Here is a 25,113-nt window from a genome sequence, read left to right as displayed (position 1 = left end):
CGATATGTCTTGTCCTTGGTGGCTCGCGGGAAAGAGGGAGACCCAGATGTTCAAATCCAGGTATTTGGACCCCAAACTCCTTGCTCTTTCCACGACATTAATATAAACCCACAGGAAGCAAGTGGACACAGGTTTTTCCATCTGCCGAGCATTTCTCTGGGCAGCCACTGAGGGTTTGAGGGAGGACACAGATAAAGCACACCTTTCTGACACAGGCCCGTGCGCTCCTGGGCATGTGATGTCACCCACACCAAGCCAATTACTGCATAACCATCCATCCCCAAACTAGGCAACTTTCAACAACAGCAACTTATTCCCCTGGTTCTGTGGGTTGACTGGGCGTTCTTCCGCCCCGTGTGGTGTCGGCTGGGCTTACTTAGGCGGCTGCGTTCAAGCCCAGCTGGAAGGTCTGTGGCGGTGATGACGGATGACCTTCAGCTGAGGTGCCTCAATGCTCCTCCACAGGCCTCCTTCCATGTGGCTTCTCATCCTGCAGGACCTCCCCATGTGGCCTTTCTCCAGGGGTCTAGCCGGGACTTTTTTATGGCAGTGAAAGCAGAGGCTGCCAGTCTTTTAAAGGCCTGGGCTCAGAAGTCCAAGAATGTCACTTCTATCACATTGTACTGGTCAAAGAAAACCATCTCAGATTCAAGAAGAGAGGAAATGGACTCCACCTCTTGATGGAGAAGTGGTGTGCTCACACAGGAAAGGGAAGACTTGTTGGTGACCATTGTACAGGGGACCTACCACAGGGCCCATCCCAGGACAATTATCACACCTATTCTCCTGGGAAGCACAGATGCCAAGAATCACGCAAACCCGGAGTAGCCAGGGCCATCTTAGCTGTCACGTGGAAAGAGCCTGCTTGAGAGCAAAGCCAGCCCAGAGCGAAGCAGAGCAAGAGGTGGCATTTGCTAATAAGTGGCAGAGCCAGGATGAGAACTCAGGGTGGTCGGACTCCAAGTCCTGAGCTCTTAACTCACGCTATGGCCTCTCTGTTCCACCAGAGTGGGTCTGCCACTTATTAGCCACGTAATTTTGGGAAAGTTGCTTATTATCTCCAAGCCTCAGATCCACCACCTGCAAAACGTGGATGCTAGTAGCGCCTGCCATCATAGGATTGTTGTGAAGATTAAATCTGATAACATTCGCGATGGGCTTAGCACAGTGTTGGGCACAGCTCAAGCCTTCAGTAAATGACTCGTGCATGGCAGCTTCCCTCGCCAGGAGTAGAGGTTCCTATGAAACGTTTTCTAAGCTGAAACAGCATAAAGTCAAGAAGCAGTTACCATTAATTCATCTGGGAAAAATTTTTGAGCATTACCAGACCCCAAAAATAACCTACCAAGACATACTAAATAACACATAAAACCAAAAATAACACTAACATATAGTAAAAACAGGAATGATGATACACAACCTAAAAAGCAGACATAAACTATGTACGGGCTGGTTTCACTTACCGGAATCTGGAAGACATCGCGCACACAGGAAGGCTGAGAGGTGGTGGTGGTGATGATGGGGTTAGGCTGAGTCCTCGGAGTTTGGGGTGGTGGGAGGTACAGGAGAGAGAGGAAGAGGGTTATCTATTACCATCGCGTCATCGTCTGAATCCATCAGGGCAGGCAGGTCACTAACGTGTCCGCCTTCTCCTGTCTGCCTGCCTCCCTGTCAAAGGTCAAGGTTCCTCATCGGCCATGGCCGATGTGGCTGATGTGGAGGCTTGAGATACGACGACAGTACGCTTGACTGCTTGGCCTCTATAGCAGCTCACTGCAAAACATTTGCCAAATGCTATTTTTTGCTTTTTGCCTTCTTTCGCAAAAGCAAAAATCCTCTTCGGGTTTCTTTTGGTTAGCAAAAATAGGTACTAATGTAGGTCTTTCGTAAAAGTGAAGCCACGTAAAGCGAACTTTCAGATAGCGAGGAAGACCTGTACTGGGGTGCTGGTGAGATTGGACTGGAAACTCTTTAACATACAGCAAAAGGTTTTCTATGTCAGAAGCCTTCTAATTAGCACATTTTTATTTCCTTTCTAAACGTATGAAGGAAAAAAAAAAAAGAAAAAAGATGCCTGACTTTAATTTGGGGAAAAGAAAAGAACAGTTGGTAAATTTTATGCCATTCTTAGGAAAGTCTTACACCAGACAACTTTGATGGAGGAAGAAGTGCACGACCACGACCACAGCGAGAGGGTGGGCCCCTGGAACCCGGAACGTCCTGCTTACTCCCACGGAGCTGGGCTCAGACTGTACGCAGGGCTCCTTACAGGTCATGCAGATCGGGGGTGAGTTCACCTTGAGAAGCTAAAGGTCACTCATATGATATGAAATACTTTTATCTGTTAGGCACGATATATTGCTATCTTTTATGCATCTCTGACAATTCATAAAGAGACTACTTGTCTCTTCTGGTCTTTGCTGGAATCGTAGTCCAGTTTTGTGTCTGGTGGATGAGTCTGTGGCTCTCAAGGGTTAGCCTTGCATTATTCTCTTTCTTTATTGTGGTAAAATACACATAACATAAATTTACCACTGGTGACATTCAATACAGTCATAATACTGTGCAACCATCAGATCTAGTTCCAGGATATATTTTCTCTTAATCTTTTTCTTTTCTTTCTTCTCTCTCTCTCTCTTTTTTTTTTTTTTTTTTTTAACAACTTCCTCGGTCACCTCAGTTCATAGACCTGGCTGGAGTGGGAACTAAAGGTGATTATTTGAAGCCCGGTGTCCTGATCGGACTGGTTTGACAAGGCGGAGGGATCTGCTGTAACTATCAGCAGAGGACAGGGGCCCTGCTGCCTGGAAACCCCGTGTTACAGCACGCGTTGTTTGCAAAGGGACTGGCCCCGGAAAGGACCAGGTGCTTGTTGTTAATTGGGTAATTAGTGTTACCTCTCCTGACACTACTCTGGAATAAGAAAAGGGTCTACATGTGGTGAAATACATTGTTGCTTTTAGGTGACTCACGGTATTCGTAGAACCACGATTTAATTACTTTTTTTTTTTTTTACAGAAAATGGGCAACACTCATTAAGTGTTTCGTGCCTAGAGTACCTGCTGCTGGACTCCTTTCATCCCTGTGGAGCAGGCCCCTTCACCAGCTTCATCTTACAGGTGAAAACATCAAGGCTCAGGGAAGTTAAGCAGCTTTTCCGAGAGCACCCATCTAGTAAGTCCTCGAGCCGGGATTCAAACTCTTGTCTCTTCAACCCTAGAGCTCACGCTCGTAACTAATGGCGCATACAACCGTTTTTACTCCACAACGCACGTCCAAACCTAACCAACACGTGAGAAACGCAGCCTGAGTCTCAGGAGCAAGAGCATCAACAAAGAAGCTGCCTAAACAAGTGAAACCAAGCCTGCAGAACCGCAAGGCCACATGCCTAACAGAAGTGATAATGACTGTACACCCTCTCTATTCCTTTCTTCACAAAGGGCTGACCCACCCATGTGAAAACCTGCCGGGGACCTCAGCCTTCAGCTCTAGGATTTGTTTCGGCATTCCTCTTTCTGCCTGGTTAGGTCCCCGGGCCCTTGCTGTCATCTTCTGAGTACGTTTTTCCTCCTTCTGGTTCCATTTCTTAGCTCCAGATTCGGGCCCTCCACACTTCTCACTGTACCCATTTCAACATGCCCTTTGGGCTCTAGCCAGCATTCCCTCTTGGAAATGATCTTAACACGACCTTGTGGGGCCACAGGGGAGAGGCTTGGCTTGGCTCCCTGCCTGGGCCTCAGGCTCTGCCACACAAGGAGACGCCCACTCTCAGGACAGCGGAAGAGGACACACATTCACATTCGTATAAAGCTCATTGTTTACAGAACATTTGAAAAATATCCTGTGGTGTTTTTAGGAGAAGACAGAGCAGGTACTATTTTCTCCATTTTTTTAAAAATGTCACAAACATTTCAAGCATACAAGAGAAATACACATATAGAGACATCCATGAACACTGCCCAGACTTGACACATTTACATTTATTTTTCCTTAAAGAAATAAAATGTTACAGATATGATTGAATATCTTCCCATCCCATTTCCCCCCTCCTTCCCCAGAGAACCCACTATCCTTAAATTGGTCTGAATCATGGCATCCAGGTTTTTAAATTGTCTGTATCTATCTATTTCTCTACCTGGAATCTGCAATGGATACTATTGTTCTGTGTTCCTAAAACTTTGACACAATATCTTACTATATGTATCCTTTTGCAACTTGCTTTTTTTTTTCAATTAGTCTTTTTTTTAATTGATTGATTTTTTTTTTTTTTTTTCAGATTCAGATTTGTGTTTGTTTGTTTTCCCTTTGGAATCCTAGTTGGGTTTTTTTGGCAGTAGCATTGGTTTATAACATTATATAAATTTCGGGTGTCCATCATTATATTTCAGTTTCTGTGTAGATTACATCATGTTCACCACCCAAAGACAAATTACCATCCATCACCACACGCATGTACCTAATCACCCCTTTCGCCCTCCTGCCTCCCCGCTTCCCCTCTGGTAACCACCAGTCCAATCCCTGTCTCTGTGTGTTTGCCTGCTGTTGTTTGCAACTTGCTTTTTCAATGTTTTGTTTGTAAGATTTATCTTTGTTGAAACATGTATCTAAGTTCATTTATTTCCCCTACTAGAGTGTCTCTTTTTGCTGTATGCATATACACATACATATGTTACTTATCTAGTTTCCTACTGAAAGAAATTTACATAACTTTCTTTTTTGCACCGTTTTGAAAGATGCTGCAATGACCAGTGTTGCACACTGTTCTTGTAGACATGTGCTGGACTTTTTCTAGTGCAAATTCCTGGAAGTAGAATTGCTAGGTCTTAGGATATGTGCAGAACTACAATTTTAGAAGACACTGCCAATTGCTCTCCCAAGAGGTTGTACCAGTTTGCATTTCCATCATCTGAGTTTGAGAATTCCCATTTCCTTTCATCCTTGACAACTTTCCGCATTGTCAGATGTTTTGATTTTTATCAATCTGTCCACTAAAAAATAATTTCACATTGTTTTATCATGGATAGATTTTTAAATTACTGATTCAATTTCTTTATTGACTATAAAGTCCACTGAAGTTTTCTATTTCTTCTTGACTCAATTTTGGTGATTTATAGTTTGCAAAAAAATCTGCTCATTTCTTCCACATTTCAAATATCTTGGCCTAAAGTTAATTATGATATTTTCTTATTAGTTTTAAATTTATTCTAATTCTATACCCCTTTTCCTTCCTGATATCATTTATGTCTTCTCTTTTTATTTTAATGGATCCCGCTAGAGGATTGTCTAGTATATTAATCTTTTCAAAACACGAGTTTTGGTATTGTTGATCCTGTCTTCTTCCCTTATTTTCTGTTGCGTTAATTTCTGTACCTATCCTTGGTCCTCTTTTTTTCCCCCTTTTTTGAGCACAAATTCTTTGGTTCTTTTTGTACGTTCTTTAGTTGCATGATAAATTAATTTTCAATCTTTTTTTCTAATACATGCATTAAGGTTGTAAATTTCTCTTCAAAAACTGCTTTAGCTGTACGACAGTTCTTTCGTTGTAATTTTGTCCTAAATATTTAATAATTTTTATTGTAATTTCTTAATCAATGTATTTATTTATAAAAATGTTTTAATTTTTCTAACTATATTAGAGGTACAGTATAACGGGGTGATTGCTTACGTTTTTGCTAAAGGATTCTTAATTTCATTGTATTTTAGACAGATAATGTAGTTTGAATGATATAAATTATTTTGTATTTGTTGAGACTTCTCTGCAACATAGGCTGGGACCTGTGTTGGTAAATGTTTCGTGTGTACTTGAAAAGAATGTATTATATTGAACTATTAAGCACAGAATTTCCTTTGCTTCTTTGTTTGTTTGTTTTTGGTGAGGCAGATTGTCCCTAAGCTAACATCTTAAGCACAAAGTTTTTTTGTTTTTGTTTTTTGTGTGTTTTTTTGAGGGAGATCAGCCCTGAGCTAACATCTGCTGCCAATCCTCCTCTTTTTGCTGAGGAAGACTGGCCCTGAGCTGGCATCTGTGCCCGTCTTCCTCCACTTTATATGTGGGACGCCTACCACAGCATGGCTTGCCAAGCAGTGCCATGTCCGCACCCAGAATCCAAACCAGTGAATCCCAGGCCCCCGAAGTGGAACGTGTGAACTTAACCACTGTGACACTGGGCTGGCCCTTAAGCACAAAGTTTTATATAAGTCATTTGATTAAATTTTTTCACATTCCAAGCATTGTTAATAATTTTCTTTTGTCTTCTTTATCAGTTTCTGAAAGCAGTACATTAAAATTTCCCATCTATAATGGGGAATTGTCAATTTCTTTTTGTAATTCTGTCCATTTCTGCTATAAGTATTTTGAGGCCATGTTAGTAGGTACATATAAGTCTGGAAATGTTTATAACTGTCTGTAAATTACTCATTTTATCATTCCATAAACACCTTCTAGTGATGCGTTTTAAATTTTTGGAGTCCATTTTATGTGATAATAATGTAGCCATGTCAGATTTCCTTCAGGTAGTTTCTGTCTGAGAGGTAGGTCATTTCAGTGTATTTAGTTAGATGGTCTGTATCCTTTTAAAATGGTATGTCTTGTAAACAGCAAATAGTGCATTGTTCTTCTTCTTTAAAATCGGGAGGTCTCTGTCTTCCAGCTGGTAAACTGAACCCTTTTCCATTTATTGTTATTATTGATGCCTGTGGGATTGTTCCTACCCTCCTACTTTGGCTCTTCCTGCCCTGCTCGGTTATCTCCCTTTGCTCAGTCCTGCCTTCCATTGAGTCGACTGGGTTTTCTGTTTCCTCTGCTTTTCTCTTCTACTCATTTGAAAGTTATGTATTCTATTTTCATTCGTATGTCAGTTACTCAATAAAAGGGATAACTATCTTTACAAAGTTTAAAGTTAGTCAATAGCTTTATCTTCCTCTGAAACAATATAACGGCTTTAAAATATTTTAACTGCAATCACCTATCTTCCAACTATTTGTTATTTAGTATTAGAGTTCTACCATTTTTTGTAAACTGCCCTCTCCTTTTAATTATTATTATTTTTCCCAATTTTTTTTTTGAGGAAGATTAGCCCTGAGCTAACATCTGCCACCAATCCTCCTCCTTTTGCTGAGGAAGACTGGCCCTGAGCTAACATCCATGCCCATCTTCCTCTATTTTATATGTGGGATGCCTGCCACAGCAATGGCTTGATGAGCGGTGCGTAGGTCCACGCCTGGGATCTGAACTGGCAAACCCTGGGCCACTGAAGCAGAACGTGCGAACTTAACCACTGTGCCACCTGGCCGGCCCCTAGTTTTCCTAATTTATAGACAAGAAAACTGAGGCTCAGGGAGGTTAAGTGAGTTGCCTAAGGTTGTATATCTAGTGAGTGGCAAAATCCATCTAGAAGCCACTTGCATTGGGAAACGAAGCATGTGTAGACATGAATTCACTGGGAAATGCTGCCTACTTCACTGTATGGGTAACTTTTTTATGACCAGCTTTAAGACACAAAGAGTGTTATTGGGTATCTCTCAATAGTAAAATGGATAAAATGGGTGTTTTGCCCTTAGTTTTGGACCTAAATTGAAAATTGACTCCTTATGTGCTTTATTTTTATCTCCAGTGTGTTTACAGAATCTTGTTATTACTGTAGAGGAGTGACAAATGATAGGTGACATATGAGAGTAGATTAATGATATGACATAGAGGCCACTCTGTCCTTCCCTGTATAAGATGGTTATCATATAAAAAGAGCCATCCTTGAGATTTCTTACTTGACATTTCAGTCTATATGTCCACCTCTCCATCCTTTGATACAGGACAGTTTTACAGCTAAGGTTGGATTGTAATTGCACACATTTCCAGCCTACTGGTCAGTCCTCCCATCATGTTTCTTACCAGTAAGACTGAGATCCTAAGTGAAACAGTTTGTGGACAGCTCACAAGCCATTGTTATTGCAAGAAAACTTGCCCATTGAAGGTGAAGAGTCATCTCTGTTCATGAAAGACAGCCCAATTTCCAGTTGGAGAACAAAGAGTATATTTGAGGGTGTAAGGCTGGTGAAATAGCTTGGCTGAGTAAATGCTCCTGCAGCAATGATTACTGCCTGATCACTCAGTGGTGAAGGAACAGGAAAATAAAATGGCACAGATTGCATCCACCAGGTGACAGATGAGAGAAAGGGGAAGAATATAGTTCAAAGGCTGGCGAGACCCACATGACCTCCTGCAGTCCCTGAAAGAGGATGTCTGTACTAATTTTGGGTTGTGCAATCGTATTGAGCACTCAACCCCCCCCCCCCCCATGTAAAAAATAAGTCACGTTAAGATTTGGTGCAGTGTAGATGGATCAGAAAGAAACATCTGAGAAACACATCTCTGTCTGGCCCTGGAAAGAGAGAATCAGCCCAAGGATGGAACTGGCAGTGTGTCTCCCTGTGTCAGACACTGTGTTCAGCACTTTACATACATTGTCTTAGATTTGCCTCATTAGTCCTTTGAGGAAGGCTTTAATACCCTTCATTTGCAAGACATTTTGAAGCTCAGAGACCTGAAGTGAGTCATCTAAATTCACTCAGCTAATAAGTGGAAGAGCTGGGATCTGAACCCAGGTCTGCTTGGCTATCACTCCATATTGCTTTTAAACGGGATGATGTCTGCAATTTAGCAGTTTAAAAGGTCAAAAGTGTGATTACAAGGCATCCATTCTGGACGCGTTCCTTTGCTGCCTCCCTGAGTCGGTGGAGAGGAGCTGTGCGCGGACGTGTCCGTCTTCGCTGTGCAGTCCCTCAAGCCCCCTCGCCCCATTCTTCAGCCGTGACCTTAAAAACAGGACTTGCGCCTCCCCTCGCCCAGTCTCGGCGCGGAATCTCTTGTCCTGACCTATTTCAAGGGCGGCACACTGATCGGAATTTCGCCTTCTCCGCCCTCTCCCAGCCCTCCACGTCTCCTCGGCGCTTCCATCCTCAGGGCGTTTCTACCTCCCGTTGGTCCCGCTGGCAGCCTGCATGCCAGGGACACTTTCCTGGCTGAGCACAGGACGCCCATCTCCTCCTGGGCTGCGTTGCCGGTGCCCCTTAGGCCGCTCTGGCTCAACTCCGTTCCTGGGACGAGCTGCCCCCACCCTTTGCCCCCCAGTTCAGCCTAGGCTGGGACCCTCCTCCTTCAGGGTGGACGTTCGGGAGTGGACACGCGCAGCGCCGCGCCGTGTGCCAGGCGCTAATGCAGGCGCTGGGGGCCGAGAGACCCAGGAGACGGCGCAGGGGCCCGGGCCGCCGCGTCCCGGCAACGGCGAGGTCCCTCCTCCGAGGCGGAGGGGGCTGGAGGAGGCCTCGCGGCCCGGGAGGAGGCTTCCCCGCCCAGGAGGGGGCTCGCCTGAGTCTCGAAGCACGAGCAGCGTTTCCATGCTTTCCCACAGCTGGGGTGCTGCGGTTATCGCTCTAGAAGGCGACTGCCACGGAGGCGGCAGGGGCAGAAGGAGCGGGGAGGAAGGAGAAAGGGGTCCTCCGGGGCTTTCCATCCCGTCCTCTCCATCCCGTCCTCGATCCTTTAAGGTTGAGGGTAGAGTTTCATTCCTCTGCTGGTGGGGAGAAATTCCTCTTCGTTCCACTTTGTGCGAAGAAAACAGCGGGGGAGGGGGGCAGATTATGTTAGTAATTACCTTTCCCACGATAATAACTACTTTTTTTTTTTTTTTTTCAGGAAGATGAGCCCCGAGCTCCCGTCCGTGCCGCCCCCTCTGTCCGCGGGGCCGGCGGGGGCCAGCCCTGCAACTGCCATTTTTTAAAAGGCACTGACTGTGCCTTAGAGACGCTCCTAAGTGCTAGAGAGTGCCCTCTTTCTGGGCACAACGTTGTCCGTCGCTACACGCACCTGGCAACCGCGGGAGGCCCCACCTGCCGGGGTGCCCCACCTGCCGTCCCCCTGTCCCCGGGCGTCCTGGAGCCGGGAGCCCCGGCGTGCGTCCTGCGGCCAGAAGTGCAGACGGGTTTGGTCCCATCTCAGCGGACGCGCGCGGTGAGGGCCCCGGGTGCGGCGGCGGCTGCCCAGGGCGGCCAGTGGCCGAGACACAGGAGTTGGGCCGGGTCTCTGCTCCTCTGGGAGCCGCAGCTGCCGGAGGAGAACTTCCTGCAGGGGAGGGGCGGTTCTCAGGACAGCCTGTGCCCCGGGGCTACCCTCCCTGAGGGGCGCACAGCCCGAGCCCCGCCTCTCTCTTTATTCCCCCGCGGAGCGCGTCCGCAGCAGCCAGGCTGCTCGGGCCGTGCGGAGGGGACCCAGCTCCTCCCGAGCTTCGCAAGGCCTTGGCCGCCGCGCTGACCTGCCGCCCGGCCCTTGCTTGGGGCGCTGCAGCGGCCCGGCCTCGGTTCACCGGCCCAGCTCCTCCCCCGCAGGTTCTCAAGGGAAGGGCTGCCTCCGGGGTGTGCTCAGTTCAGAGGCCCCTTGTCACCCCTAATCGAGCTGAGCCTCCAGGGTGATTGTTCTTAAACTATACCGGCCTTGGGCGACAGGCAGAAGCAATTACAGCATCAAGCACCTCAAGGACCCAGTCCCCCTCTTACTCTCCTTTCTGGCTTCATGGCCCAGGCTGACCCTAAGTCCCACATCGTTTGATTCGGGCCGATGCATCGCCTTCTCCTACGCTGGATCCTTTCCTGGGTTGCCCACATTCACCTCCGTGTATCTCCCTGACTCCAATCCTCAGGGCCCTGCATCCGAGGAGAGGCCTTTGCTCCGTTCAATGTCAGGCCCACTACAAGTGTGCTGCGGTGGGGAAGACGCTGAAGACCAAGCTGCCGGTGGTTCCTTTTGCTGAATACGGAAGAAAAGACCTGCTACATATTTGCTGCCTCATTTAACCTTCACGATAATCCTATGAGGTAGCATCACTGTGACCCTCATTTTAGAGGAAAGAATGCTAAGGCTCAGGTTTTTCGTGGTCAGTGCTGAGATTCAAAGCCAGCTCTGTTGGACTGAAGGCCCCTCACGCGTGCTGCCTTCCTGCCATGGAAGAGCTTCTCATCCTCCGTGGATAATATTCACCTGAGAATAAAGGATACGTCACCCAGGGAAGTCCCTACAATGCTTTCCATGTCTAACGCTTGGTTTTAAGTTGTGCTTGCTTACAGGAACTGAGGCAGTATGTTGCCCGAAGGCCAAACCACAGAACCCGTCCAAACCAGAAGGTCCAAGACGGCGATGGGGCGCCCTGTGCAAGAAGGGAAGCTCCACGCATGCCCCACGTGCCCCAGCCCGGAGCCACGACCCGGTGACCCCTCCCCGATCCCCCATCCCGTAAGAACCCTGCTCACCTGCCCTTGGGGAGAAGGCGTTGAGAGCTCGAGCTCTGCCTCCTCCGTTCATCGGTCAGTGAATAAATTTCTGCTCTGCTAGTCCAAACCCAGTCTCCTTCTATTGGCGCGGGCGGCTCAGGGTGACAGGACCCCCTTGCGGGTCACGGGTTCCTTGGGGCTCAGAAACAGATACAGTGCAGTGAATGCTGAAATTGGGAATGAGTTGCATATGGACCCACTGACATGTTATTTCTGTTTGGTTTTGTTCTCCATATCTGCTAAGGTTCTGAATTATGTCCCCCCAAATCAGAGTGTTAAAGTCCAGCCCGCACTACCTCAGAATGTGACTGTATTTGGAGTTAGAGGCCTTAAAGATGTAATTAAGGTAAAATGAGGTCATATGAGTGGGTCCCAATCAAATCTGACCGGGGTCCTTATCAGAAGAGGACGTTGGACACAGACACTCACAGAGGGAAGACCCTGGGAAGACGAAAGGGAGGTGATGGCCCTTTACAGCCAAGGAGGGGGGCCTTGGGAGACACCGACCCTGCCGTCTTGGACTTCTGGCCTCCAGAACCAAGGAAATAAATTTCTGTTGTTCAAGCCCCCTGGTTAGTGGTACTTTGTTACACAGCCCTAGCAGGCTCACACAGCATTTACAGCTCTCGTTACTGATCGTGCTTCTCATGGTGTGAGCAAAGCAGGTTCCCGTGCATAATGAGCAGGTCCTAGGATGTTTCCTTAACACAGTTGTTTCCTCCAGGAGCACTGTCCTGGGTTCAAGGGAAAGTGGGGGTGGTTGGTAGCATGAAGAAAGAGACTTCTTGCATGTTTTCTTTTCCATCGTGGTTTTATGCTAAGTTGCCATTTAGAGCCTTAAAATAGCATTTGTCGAACACTTGGACTGTGATATGCTTTGCAAACATTTAATCCTCACAACTGTCCTCTGAGGTGATTGTTGGCATTCCCACCTGCAGATGGGAAAACTGAGCATAAGGATGTGTAATTTGTGGAATTTTATGGAGTAAGTGGCAGTAAAGACCAATGCTTTTCTTTTTTTTCTGTTTTTTTTTTTAAAGATTGGCACCTGAACTAAGAACTGTTGCAAATCTTTTTTTTTTCTTTCTGCTTTTTCTCCCCAAATCCTCCAGTGTATAGTTGTATATATTTTAGTTGTGGGCCCTTCTAGTTGTAGTACGTGGGATGCCACCTCAACGTGGCCTGATGAGCGGCGCCATGTCGGCGTCCAGGATCCAAACCGGCAAAACCCTGGGCCACTGCAGCGGTGGGGCGAACTTAACCACTCGGCCATGGGGCCGGCCTCTATGCTTTTCACGACTAAGATTTCGACTGCTATGACTCACTGCCTTCCTTCCCCACCCCTTCTCAGACTTCCCCAGTAGAGCGCTACAACCTGCGGACTAGAGTAAAAGGCTGGGTCTCGCTACCCAGAGTGTGGTACTTGGACCAACAGCAGGCGTTACCTGGGACTTTGTCAGAACTGCAGGAGCCTAGCCTTGCCAGAGATGTGCCAAACCAGAAGCTGCATTTTAACAAGATCCCCAGGCAGGACCAGTCAGAGAATTTGCAGTGTCCAGTGCAAAATGAAACCAAAGCCCCTCGTTTAAAAATTAGTAAGAATTTCAAGATGGCAGCAGCAGAGCGTTAAACCAAGGATGGGTGGGACCACACAGGCCTCAGTCCCAGGGGGCCGGCCCCGCCCGTGGGTGACAAGCATGTGCTCTAAAGCGTGGAAGCCTCTCCCTGGAGGATTCAGTGAGTGGCCCTTTACCACAGGGTGGGTTTTAGTTTTATTTTATCTTTTTGTATTTTAAAAATACAACAAGTTTGCATTACACTTCTTAATACATGCATTGAACTTACCATAAAATAACACTTCCCCAAAAAAACCTGGAAGGAAAATTGATGCTCTTGGATGATGCACCACATTTCCCTCTAGCAGCGACAGCCCGTGGCCCTCTCCCCATTCCAGTACCCTCATCTTAGTGCAAAAGGCGGGGGGCAGCCCATCTTGGGGCTGACCGCAGAGCCCTTGTTAAACGCTTACAACAGAATTACCTCGTCCGAGTTTCATGCCCCTTTCTTGCCAGAAGCTAAGCATTCATGTAGTGTCACCTGGACCAGTTATTTAAGCTCTCTGAACTCCAGTCTTCTTGTCTATAAAATGGGGAGAAGAATAGTACATACAGATAAAAATAATAATAAGTTTTCATATATTGCAGTATCTGGGGAAGCCGTTCTGGTTTTAATCTGATTCAGCCTGAAACTTGTTTTTCCCAGAGCAACCTGACTTATGACCCACCAAACATGCACCGCCCCTCTGCTTCAAACATTTTGGCAGAGCAAAGAATGCCCTCTTTAAAGATAGATAAATAGACTAAAGACTGTCTCCCTTTCTCTGACACCAATAGCAGTATTTCTTTGAAGATAAGTTTTTCTTCTCGGAGAAACAAGGTCAAGTTGACTGGCTATGTATGTACTAAACTGCAGCAAAAAATTTCCTTGAGACTTTGGGGGAAAAAAATTGTATTCCTGTCAGGCTTGCTGTACATTCTTTGTTCTGAAACAATATATAACCGTGCTGTGAACCACGGTTCCCCAGAGAGCGTTCTTCCCTGGGGAAGAGAACACTTCTGGGATAGTCCTCAGCATTGGCTCAATAAATATCAATAAATGTCATTCCATCTTTCTTTTCTATAGACTGGTTATTGATTATTTGCACTGACAGTATTTCGGAGGGTTGCTGTGAGGCTTAGATGAGATAATACATAAAAATAAAACGCAGAGACCAGTTCCTGGCATATATTAGGTGTTCAATAAATGTTAGCTCATTATCACACCCGGGAGACCAGGTTCTTGTTTCACTTTGAAGAAGACGCACAACGAGACAGAGAGGGTGTCGTAGGGGAATTCGCCCGGCTCCCAGACGGAGCCCCATGGGATGGTGTTTATTCTGGTGAGTTCATCTTGACTTGGGGTCTGGTCTTCATTCTACTCATGCAGAAACTTGATTCTGCCAGCCCCCTGAGTGTGTGGCTATATTTGGGGGTGTACTTGCAGTATTGGGCACTGGTTGGGTGTGTGTGTAGAGAAAGAGAGAGAGAGGGAGGAAGAGAAGGAGAGGAATTGAGAGCAAGCAGAAGTCCAGAGTCTAGTAAGGATGACCTTGATATTTTTCAGTGAGAGGAACTATTTTTACGCTGAAGGTTGCCAGGCGGAACAACCCCACCAGCAGTGACAAGACGGTCTCAAGGGGCTGTCCAGGTTTCAGCTCTGGCACCAGTCACCTTGCAGGTTACACGTGAAACCACCAGGGCTGGGAAGCACAGCGGAGTCCTTAAGCCTCAAGGGGGCGCTCTAAGCCTCAGCTCCAGGAGCCGGGCAAGAGCATCCATCCAGGTCTTGTCTTTTGGCTACAAGCAAACGCGCGCCGTTTTGAAGACACTAAGGTGGGTGGGTGGGCTGTGCTTGGAGAGACTGGATTAGTCTGGACAAGTGGGGGCTGGAGAAACACATTTGGGGAGATGGGTTTTACCGCTCAAATTCTACAACTGAATATGACAATTAATGTGTGTGCACACATACGTATATATATTTATACACATACATAGTATATTTCTGATTTAAAAAGTTAAACATACCCATTGTAAAGATTTCAAACATTCGAGAAAGTATAGCTTTGAAAGTGAAATCCCTTGGCACACCCGCTTCCGCTCCACCAAAAAAAAGCACTGTTAAGAGTTTGGGAGTCGGCCCCGTGGCCGAGTGGTTAAGTTCACGTGCTCCGCTTCGGGGGCCCAGGGTTTCACTGGTTCGGATCCTGGGCGCGGACATGGCACCCTCATCAGGCCACGTTGAGGCCTGAGGCGGCGTCCCACATGCCACAACTGGAAGGACTCACAACCAGTAATATACGACTATGTACTGGGGGGATTTGGGGAGAAAAAGCAGAAAAAAAAGAGTTTGGTATGTTTTCTGTGATCATATTCACTAACTAGCTAGCAAAATAAACAACTATATGCATACAGGAGCACACACAAACGTATGTCCACGTAAATATGAATGCCGACATTTAAATTCATGGTGAGAACCTGAGCTGTAAAGCTGACTGAAAGCTGTGTCACGTGCCTGCTGCGTTCTCTTCCCGGGAGCAAGCAGCACAGAAAGGCAAATGAGCAGCAATTTGTGAGCTGAGCGTGGAAACAGAACCAGGGGAGTGAGTTAATCTTCTGAAAGGTCTCTCAGCTGAGCGTGCCCCCTCTCCCCCCATTGTCACGTCAGGGAACTAGTATCTCTCAGAGCACGTTTTGGAAAATGTTGACCTTCTCTGCCTGTGTCAGTTTGAGGTCTCCTTAAAGCAGAAATTACTACTGGGTTGTATTGTTCCTTTTTAAATTTGCATTTGTGCGAAAATGAATATATTTTTTAATATACCTATCGATTCTTTGAAAAGATATTTAATGACCTATTTAAGATGATTAAAACTATCATATTAATTTTTTACTCATGTTTTAAAAGAGAGCAGGAAAAGGGAAATTTCCAGTAGCAGTTATACCAAATAAACTGACAGGCCAAAAACCTATTAATATTAATAAATCTAAAAGTAAACTCGGCCATTAGGAGTGACTGTAAATACATAAAGTGTTTCTTTAAAGAATCACCATGATGCCTATATCCCTCATGTAAACCTAGAAGTGTGAGTTGTGATTACTTTCAGGCGTGCCCGACAGGGACAGGTGACAATGCGCCTCGGGCACCAAACGACTCTTCCTCTCGTCGCTAGAGAGCACCTGAGAGCCGTCCAGCAGGGCACTCTGGAACGGAGCTGAAAGATCTGAACCAGAAACCACAGACCTAAAGGGCTATATACAGATATTTTAACACTTCTGGTACATTATTAACCAAATTCAGTCTGCTAAAAGATAGCCACATTTTTTTCCTCTGAATTATAGAATTTTGGTGTTTCTGTTTGCAGACTGATACTCACTCTTGAAAAAAATGGTGGATCTGCTTAGATAGGAGGGTACAATATAGTAAACATGAGTGCTTTTCTCGTGAAAGTTGTGGTATTTAGGTTTACTAGAAAAGGCTGGTAAGTTTATCATCATGATACCAGAATTGTTTCTCTGCTTTGTGTAATTAGTATATTACTTAATTGGATTCACCCTGAATAGTCTCATGAAAGATGCAGAATGTTATTTTTCTTTCATTAGGTTCACTTTCTATTTCTCATTCCCCTTCCATGTTCCAGTAAGAGCAAATAACTGTACTGCCCATTAAAATTAAAAATTGGAAATAGTCCAAATGGCCAATAGCAGGTAATAGGAAAGCCAGCAGTGGTGTCTTATGGCAATGTATATTATATTGATCGATTAATTCTAGGCTACATAAATTATAATGCGAATGCAATAGTGTTAGGAATACATTTACAAAAATGTGCTGACCATCCACTAAGGATCACCCTGTGCTAGGTGGCTGATGAACAAGAGATGAACCCTAGGTCTTGAGTTTGTAATTTGCGGTGGAGTGCATGTGTCTGTGTGTGTGTGCACGAAGAGACCCATGCTTAGAGGGTATGGATTGTGAGCATTGGCTCTGGAGTCAGAAATTCAGGCACTCCTACTCATTTGTTATATGAGCTTGAGAACATTATATTGCCTGTCTCTGAGGCTTCATTTTATCATCTGTTAAATGGGGGTCATCATCTGTCTTGATTTTGTTGTGAAAATTAAGTGGGATCATGAACACAAAGTACCTGACACCTACATGAACATGGAGCGCAGTACATGATGGTAGTGGTGGTGGCTTGTTACTGTTGCTCTCTGTGTGTCGCAGGGAATCACTGTGTGGCACCAGGTGTGGCAGGTTTTCTCCTGCCAGCACCAGGATGAGATGGAAGCACTGTTCCAGGGCCAGACAATTTCTCGGGTCACGCAAACTACAGCCACAGCCCGACTTTCCAGTCTTCTAGATAGCCCAGTGGTTTGGGCTGCCTGGCGTGTAGAAACTCACCAAGAAGGAATCTGGCCTCCCTTGCAGTGCTCTGAGTTTCAGTTTCTGCTTTAGATGCTTCGAAGGCTTTCTATAGACATGAGAGCCAGCGTAGACTGCTGCTCCCACAAGGGCTAGCGGACAAGGGCAGAACCCTCTTCACGGAGAAATGGACCTGGGGCTCAGGGTGGCAGAGGAAACGTTTATCAAGCAAAGCTTTGAGTGATGCTGAAATCCAAGGACACTGCTGAACCAAGATCAAATGGGGAGCTGAGAGCAGAAAGCCAGACAGTGCAAGCCAGATGGGTTGCCAAGCCAAGGCAGGCAGAAGCTGTGCTGAATCCAAGGCGTGGAGCAGGGACTGGAAGCCAGGAGGATGAGGGCGGAGACCAGTGGTACCTATTATTCACCAGCTACTATTCCTGATCCTAGGAGCTTAAATTCCGGTAAGCTAATTTTCCATGCTGGTAAGAGCTATGCAGAAAGATAGCATAGGATAGCGTGATAGAGTTCCTAGGGAGGCTATTTTAGCTAAGGTGGTATTCTAGGCAGGAGGAATAGCAAGGGCAAAGGCCCTGAGGCAGAAATGACGTTTGAAGGTCACTGTAGGTAGAGTGTAGTGAAGAAGTCAGAGGTGGAAGGAAATGAGCTGAGAGAGGTAGGCAGGGGCAATGTCATGTAGGATTGTAAGCTATAGTAAAGAGTTTGGATTTTTATCAACACAATGGGAAGCTATTAGAAGTTTTTGGACAGGGAAGGGAATTTGGCATACTCTGATGACCACTCTGGCTGCTGTGTGGATGATAAATTAGAGTAAGACAAGAATCTTAACACAGGAAAAGTCTTGGATCAAGGAAGAAGCAGGACCACTGGGTCCAATCAGACACGATTCCCATGAGCTGGGCCCGTGGAAGATCTGTGTCCCATATCTCTCCGTCCTCCCCAGCTCTGAGGTTGTGCTGGTACTCAACCCAGGCTGGTGGGTGGGCCTCCCCTCATGACTTCTGGGCCAGGAGACCCTGGGTGCTGGGCATTTCTTTATTCAGATTTCTAAATGCATACAGATCAATCTAAAATTTTGAGGGAAGACAGCTTGGCATTGCTAAGTTGGGGGCTTCTGCCACATATCTCATTCTGTTTTAGTACAAATGAACAGAAAAGGTTAGAGTTTTTTAAAAAGTGAGGAGGGGGTAGAGAAGTAGGTTGATTTAAGCAGCATTTCAGTTATGGTTATGTGTCAGTTAACAATAGGGTAAGGGGACACGTTCTGAGAAATGCGTTAGGTGATTTCATCATTGCGCAAACGTCACAGAGTGCACTTACACAAACCCAGATGGTACAGCCTACTACACACCTAGGCTACGTGGTGCTAAACTTATGGGACCACCGTGGTTGCGTGGTCTGTTGTTGACCAAAACGTTGTTATGCAGCACATGACTGTAGATTAATGGGGTTAGTTATTTAAAGATATAACTTAAAGTATATAAAAAAGAATTATAGTAGCTACAACTTATTGACTGCCTACCATGGGCTAGAGGTTTTATAAATGAAACGAAACAAGAATTATTGACATAGGAGTCTTTTCCCTCCTGCTATGCATTTAAAAAGGATCTGCTTCTGGGGCTGATCCATGTGAGTCTTTGGATGCAATCTGGTTACAAGAGTATTTCTTTATTTACTTCCCTGCAAGCTCGGCATTAGCATCCCCACGTTTTGCAAATGAGGTGACTAAAGTTTAGAGAGGTTATATACCTGGTCCAATTGAGTAATAAAGCCAGAAATTTGAATCCAGGGCTCCCCAACTCCAGAACTTACTCTGGAGCCACTCCACACGCATCATCTAGGTATGAACTATGGGGTCAGGGGGCTTGGGTGGAATTCCACCTCATCATTTACTAGCCGTATCATCTTGGGGTGGTTACTTAGCACCTAGGAGCCTGTGTTTCTTCATCTGTAAAATGGGGGTAACAACCCCGCCTTCAAAGGTTGCTCTGGAGATTATGTGAGACATGTAGCATGGACCTGGAAAATGGAAGGGGCCCAATAAACGTTAGTTCTTATTATAATACATCAGGCTGCCTCTGAGAGGGGCTCTTTGGCATCTGTCTGAGCCAGTTTCACTGCCAGCATCAGAGACATGTGACCTGCCTTGGAAATGTCTCATGAAATAGGTTGTGTCTGCTTAAGTCGCTCTGCACTGTGCTTCAAACACCAGGCATCTAAGAAGTGCTCTGGATGACGATCGTACCCGACTGCATGGGTGGGTTTGATAGCTTTTCCAAGTGGCTGGCATTTCACTTGTGACTATAACTGCTTCATGGCAATAGAAAATATTTATTTTTGGACCCCAGTCAACCCTCAGCCCCATTTCTCACATTCCAGCTACATCACAAGATGTTGAAGTCAAGCGGCAGAAGCCTTTGGTCAAAGATGCTGGTGGCATTTTTCAGATGTAACGAAGAACGCATACTGCCCAAGATTGCTTTGTGATGCCTTCTGCCCTGAGCCCCGCTTGCCCTTTAAGGCCCAGCTGGTGGGGAAATTCAGCTGTAAGCTCACCTAGAAGGCAGAGGAAGGACACAAAACTGGTTTGTCCAACTTTGCAGGAGCCTGCGATCTCCTGCTGGGGTAAAGGTGCCACCTGCTGAGGGAAGCATCTAGGAATCATCTCCCCCGACATCCAAGAAGGGCAAAGGAAAAGATCTCCCATAATTAAAAAATTTTAAACATCATGGAGTAATTTTTGAATGTGGGTGATCGCCTGGCCCCTAAGGAGGAAACAGGAGTGGGGGTGGGGCAGAGCACAAGGAGAGATTTTCTCTCAGAGTGCTGTCAGTGAGGCAGGCTGTTCAAGAAATCCTTCCTAGCTGGTTTGCGGGACCAGCTTTCTTGATCTGAGGGTGAAGAAGTGCGTGCTTGCTTCGATCGAGATGTCTTCTAACCAGCTTGTTCTCACTCACGTTGAAGAAACTGAGTCAGCCTGGCGTGGGGTAAACGCTGCGCCTTCAAGGGACTTTCTGTGTCTTGCAGCTCTGAGCGTCCCGGTTCGCCTCTAAACCTCGGTGACATGTGGAGTTGGACAGGCCTGGTTCAAAGAGAGGTCCAGCCACGTACCTGCACTGCAGCCTCGGGCAAGTTACCTGACCTCCATTTGCTCATCCATAAAACGGAATTAATAAAAGAACTTACGTCAATAATACGTAAGTAATGAAAAGTAAACCCAAACTGACTACAGACATTTCTGCCTTTTCAGGGAGGGAGGCATGCTTCCTATCAGTGAAGAAGTACATTTTTCCTCTGCGCCCTTCCCCAGAGAGGGAGGAGAGAGCAAGAGAGCACCAGCACGTGGGTGGGTGGGAGGTCTGCCGTGTAACAGAGCACATAAATGGCCTTCAGATACACCGCAGTGGAACTGGAGCTGAATCTGGCTAGAAAAGCTGGGGAGGGCCGAATTGCTCTGCTCAATGAACAGTTTAGGCGCTTCAATAAATAGTTTTGGGGTTTCTAGTGGCCAGTGAGAGAGAGAGAAGAAGAGAGCAATATGGCCCAACGATCCTGCAGAAGGCAGAACTTGACGGGCTAGGAGAGCCCAGCTGTTACTCAGTTTACGGGTTTATACATATCAAAGCACTTAGAATAATTCTTGGCACGAGTGAACATTTAATAAATGGCAGGTACTAGCCGTGTGGCAGAGCAGCCTCATTGCCGTGTCTAGTGGCCTCTCTCAGAGGAACAGTGTCATCTATCGTGCGTGCGTGTGTGTGTGTTGGGGGCAGTGGGGGAGACAGTGAAGAGAGATGAACTGGGTTCAAATTCCGGTTCCACTGGGTTTATTTCCCTGTTTCTTTAATTTTCCATCTTTAAATTGGGGTGAAAAATGGTACCTCATCTCATGTGGTCTCTGCATACTCTGAATGAGACCTGCCAGTTAATTCCTGCGCCAGCCCTTGGCCTCCAGTAACTGCTAGCTCCTGCTAGTTTTGCGTAGTCATAGTCTTGTGGAGATGGTATACCCTCCTAGAACATGTGCTTGGTGGTGTTTATTCTAAAATTCACATGTATATTCAATGTAAAAAACATGGAAAGAACACAGAAAAACACCAAACATGCCACTGAAACATCACTAGTGTTAACATTTTGGTTTCCGTCTTCCCGGTTTTTTTCCTCCCGAGTGTATGTGCATCTGTGTTCTATCTTTTCAAAATGCGAGACTGTTCCACAGCCTGCTTTTTTTGAACCTAGCAGTAGACTGGGGCTTTCTTCCCATGGATGAGCCACTTCTCACAACAGATGTTCAGCGGCCGCAGCCATACCCGGGGCCGGCACGTCCACGACGCTGCTGCCTTTTGAAAAGGGGGGGACCCCTGTGACCTGGAAAATCTGGGGAACACTGCACAGTCCATTTCCTTCTTGTGGAATGAACAGCCACGTCGGCAGCGGGGAGCCCTGAGACGCCCCCCCCACCCCCATACGCAGCCCGCCTGACTCCACTAGATCAGCGTTTCCCAACCCAGCGGGGCCCAGTGGGGCCACCCAGTCTCGCAACTGCGACGGCTTAGGAGCCCTGGGGGAGGCAGGAAGGGGCCAGTCCGCTCACCTTCGCTGGTTCCGCACGGCCTTACAGTTGGGTTTTTAAAGAGCTTATGAAAAATGGGATTGGATGGATGAACCCACTTTCTAACCAACAGCTGCCCCGTGTGAACTGGGGGCCGAGGTTAGAGGCGAGGGCTGAGCTCCAAAGTGTCTCGGCTTGAAGGTAATTGGCCCCTTTGGGGATGAACCTGTGAACTTGGCCTCATTAGCGCCAGCACAAAACAGCTGAGGTAGTTTCTCCGGGCCACGAAATGGTTTTCTCCCCCAGATTCTCATGCTGTCCTCCAGGTGGTGATGCCCGGCTCCTCAGCCTTCCGAGAGGCTGACGCTTGGGCCAAGCAAAGCTTGAGCTCGAGGGGGCCAGACACAGATGAGGAACGGAGTTGGGAATGGATGGTTGAAGACGGGAAGTCACATTGGCAGGTTTGCCATTGGCTTGAAGCTGAGAGGCAGCCTCACGCACTGCATGCTGGACACAAGGTCTTAAAAAATCTTGATGAACCAATAAGCCGAGAATCAATATCACTCGCATTTATTGAGCACCAACTATGGGGAAGGCAAAATGCCAGATAATTTCATTCCTTATTCTTTTTCTTTTTCGCTCCCCAAATCCCCAGTGCGTGGTTGCATATTCTGGTTGTACGTCATTCCAGTTCTTCTGTGTGGGACCTGCCACAGCATGGCTTGATGAGCAGCGTGTAGCTCATTGGTCGGCGCCCAAGATCCAAACTGTTGAACTGCGGACTGCAGGTGAAAAGCCTGCGAACTTCACCACTTGGCCACAGGCCGGCCCTCAATCCTTCCTTATTCTTTTTCTTGCCCCTCTCCCCCTCCAACAGATTTGTGAGGTAGGTCCTGCCTGTGGAAGCAGCAGAACTGGGAATCTGAGCCTTGCTCCTGGCCCGGGGCTGTCTCTGAGTGCTCTGCTGGACTGAAATGGGAGAGAGTTACCACGGGGGAAGAGATGCAAAATGTTTATCCAGCTCCCTGTCTGTCTGTTTTTATTTCATTTGCACAGGATGGGCCTAATAGCACTTCAGGGGTTTCTTTGGTTTTCGGTTTTTTTAAGTTAGCCATCTACTGAAGAAATTAATTACAGTCCTGGGCTGCATTCTTAGAGTTATAACATTTAGACCAGGTGATGGAGGTATTCTTTTTAGAATTCTTTTACTCTTTGTGTTCTAGTGGTCACTATGCAACACGAACACGGCCAAACTGACTGGCTCCAGAGTGCCCAGTTGAAAATTCAGTTGTTCAGCTGAGTGGTTCCATTGTCCTCCCATGTCCCTGTGACAGCACTTGCCACCAAGGACGTGCTGAAGTTGTTCCTTCAAATGCCTCCTCTCCCCAGTGGACCCTGCGTTTCTTGAGGGGAGGAACTCTGCCTTCGTTTCCGTATTCCCAGGGCCTAGCAGAGGACCTAATGGACAGTAAGTCACCAGCAAAGTTGAAAGAAGGAGTGAGCGGGTGGCGGAAAGGGGTCTCCCGCAGAACATCGGCGCCAGTGAGGAAGGGGCTGTAATGGCGCCTCAGTTTGGTGAAGTGGGGCTCAGCATAGGCAAACCCATTTGGGCCTGTTGTCTTGTTTTAACTGTAATGAATAAAGGCTATTTCGCTCTGTTTACCTGCTTCTTGTTTCTTGCCCCGCCCCGTCACTTAAGCCCCGTGAGGGCCAGGACCATGTCTAACTTACCTTCATCCCCACACCTAGCACAGTGTCTGGCACATAACAAGTGCCCAGTAAATATTTGTTTTAAGAAAGAAAATGAAAGAATGAGCATTATAGATGTTTCTTCCATTGCCAGCATCCTTTCCTGCTTTTGCCAATTCTATCACCTCCATCTTTCATCACATTTTGCCTGGATTTTCTTCCATTTCCTGTTTTCATGGAATATAGCATTAGGGAGTAGAACATTTATTTTTGCTTTTTTTTTCGGTTTTCTTTTCCTTCCTCTTCATGCTTTTAGCATATAAGAATCAGTGTTGGGATTCAGCTTTCTAGCCTACAACACTTTTTTTCTGAAACTTTCTCAACAGAAACTTGAGCTCTCTTGGTCTTTTCTTGTGCTTTCATATAAATAAGACTTTTCTCTTCAATAAAGATGAAGGCTCTTTAAGAAGGGAATTTCTTTTCTCTCTCAGAGAGTGGGTGGCTGAGTCCTGGGCAAGTAAGTTTCAATAAAGATGAGGGAGTTGATCAGTCGTACTTTTAAAAAGCAAATAAGACTTGAGTATGCTGTGCTTAAAATGTCAAAAAATTCAAAACTAGCAGATGCCGAAACTGTTACAACCCTACAGTGTACAAAATTTAATTAGCCAAGCACCTTTTGTGTAGAAACTCTGCGAGAAGCAATCACATAGTAATAATATGTGTTGTCAAAAATCCTGCAGAATTGTTTCCTGTAGATGAGTCCCTCCTTAAATGGAGGCCCTGAGGCCCTTCATTTGGTGACACGTCTCTGCCCGCATTTCTGCTTCCCGTCACTTCAGCAGGATTATAATCATAAAAAAGGCACACACCTTCATCGGAACGTTAAGCTCGGCTCTCCCGCTGGTGGACGTTCTTGTGATGAAGGCTGTGGCCAGAGGCGTGGTCAAAGGCCATCGCGCCTGGAAGCATCATGCTCTGGGTTGGCCATCTTGCTTATCACTTACAGATAGCCAAATGCCTACAAAGTGAGCCCAAAAGATGATGGAAACTTTTGATCCAGGAAATAACTCACACATTTGTTTTGCTTTGCTCTAATCTTCAGAGCTGTGTATCATGCTGACAAGTCCCAGATTTTTAAAAAACAGATTTTCCTCTGGGTTTACCCCTTCTTTCATGGCAGTAATATTTTCTCCTATCTACCATCTTCTAAAAAAAGTAGGTATAACAGTCTAATCAGCCTTTACCAACTTTTCTGCAAGAACAAGGCAGAAAATACGAAGATATAAATCAAGAATTGTTCTTGCTGTTTATGTAGAAGTGATCCATGGCTCTGCTGGGCTCCATGTGTCACGCGGCCACTTGGAAATCACAGAAGGCTGCTCAGGCACAAGCGATTTGTTTCTGAGTCCTGTGCTTGGATATTCCTAATAAATGTTGTTCTGCCTCTGATTCTACGATCTCAACAAGGGACCCACGCAATAAAATATGTTCAGAGTCCTGGTACCAAGTCCACACTGTGAAACGAAGATAACGTCCCGAAACGTCAAGAACGGTAGGTAGAGAAAACATTAGGCATA

General features: G+C 46.4%; 1 long non-coding RNA gene and 1 other non-coding gene across 5 annotated transcripts; both read left to right on the top strand.

Moving 5' to 3' along the window:
- Positions 1-9,282: 9,282 nt before the first annotated feature.
- Positions 9,283-11,386, top strand: LOC102147515 (uncharacterized). 2 transcript variants are annotated; one of them, XR_002811835.2, is made up of 4 exons: positions 9,283-9,543; positions 9,692-10,006; positions 10,692-10,866; positions 11,116-11,386. It is a non-coding gene; the product is annotated as an uncharacterized protein (transcript). The 2 variants fall into 2 exon arrangements; XR_011423813.1 differs by having other exon boundaries at positions 9,297-9,550.
- A 2,762-nt stretch (positions 11,387-14,148) lies between these two features.
- On the top strand, positions 14,149-23,507 carry LOC102147485 (uncharacterized). 3 transcript variants are annotated; one of them, XR_011423804.1, is made up of 3 exons: positions 14,149-14,257; positions 20,323-20,492; positions 23,071-23,507. It is a non-coding gene; the product is annotated as an uncharacterized lncRNA (long non-coding RNA). The 3 variants fall into 3 exon arrangements; XR_011423805.1 differs by lacking the exon at positions 14,149-14,257 and adding an exon at positions 17,361-17,738; XR_011423803.1 differs by lacking the exon at positions 14,149-14,257 and adding an exon at positions 17,361-17,738 and having other exon boundaries at positions 22,503-23,507.
- The last annotated feature ends 1,606 nt before the right edge of the window (positions 23,508-25,113 follow it).

The sequence above is a fragment of the Equus caballus genome, chromosome 12 (assembly GCF_041296265.1).
Source record: "Equus caballus isolate H_3958 breed thoroughbred chromosome 12, TB-T2T, whole genome shotgun sequence".
Classification (NCBI taxonomy): Eukaryota; Metazoa; Chordata; class Mammalia; order Perissodactyla; family Equidae; genus Equus; species Equus caballus.
Note: the sequence above shows the minus strand (reverse complement) of the source record. Positions and strands in the feature narration are given on the sequence as shown.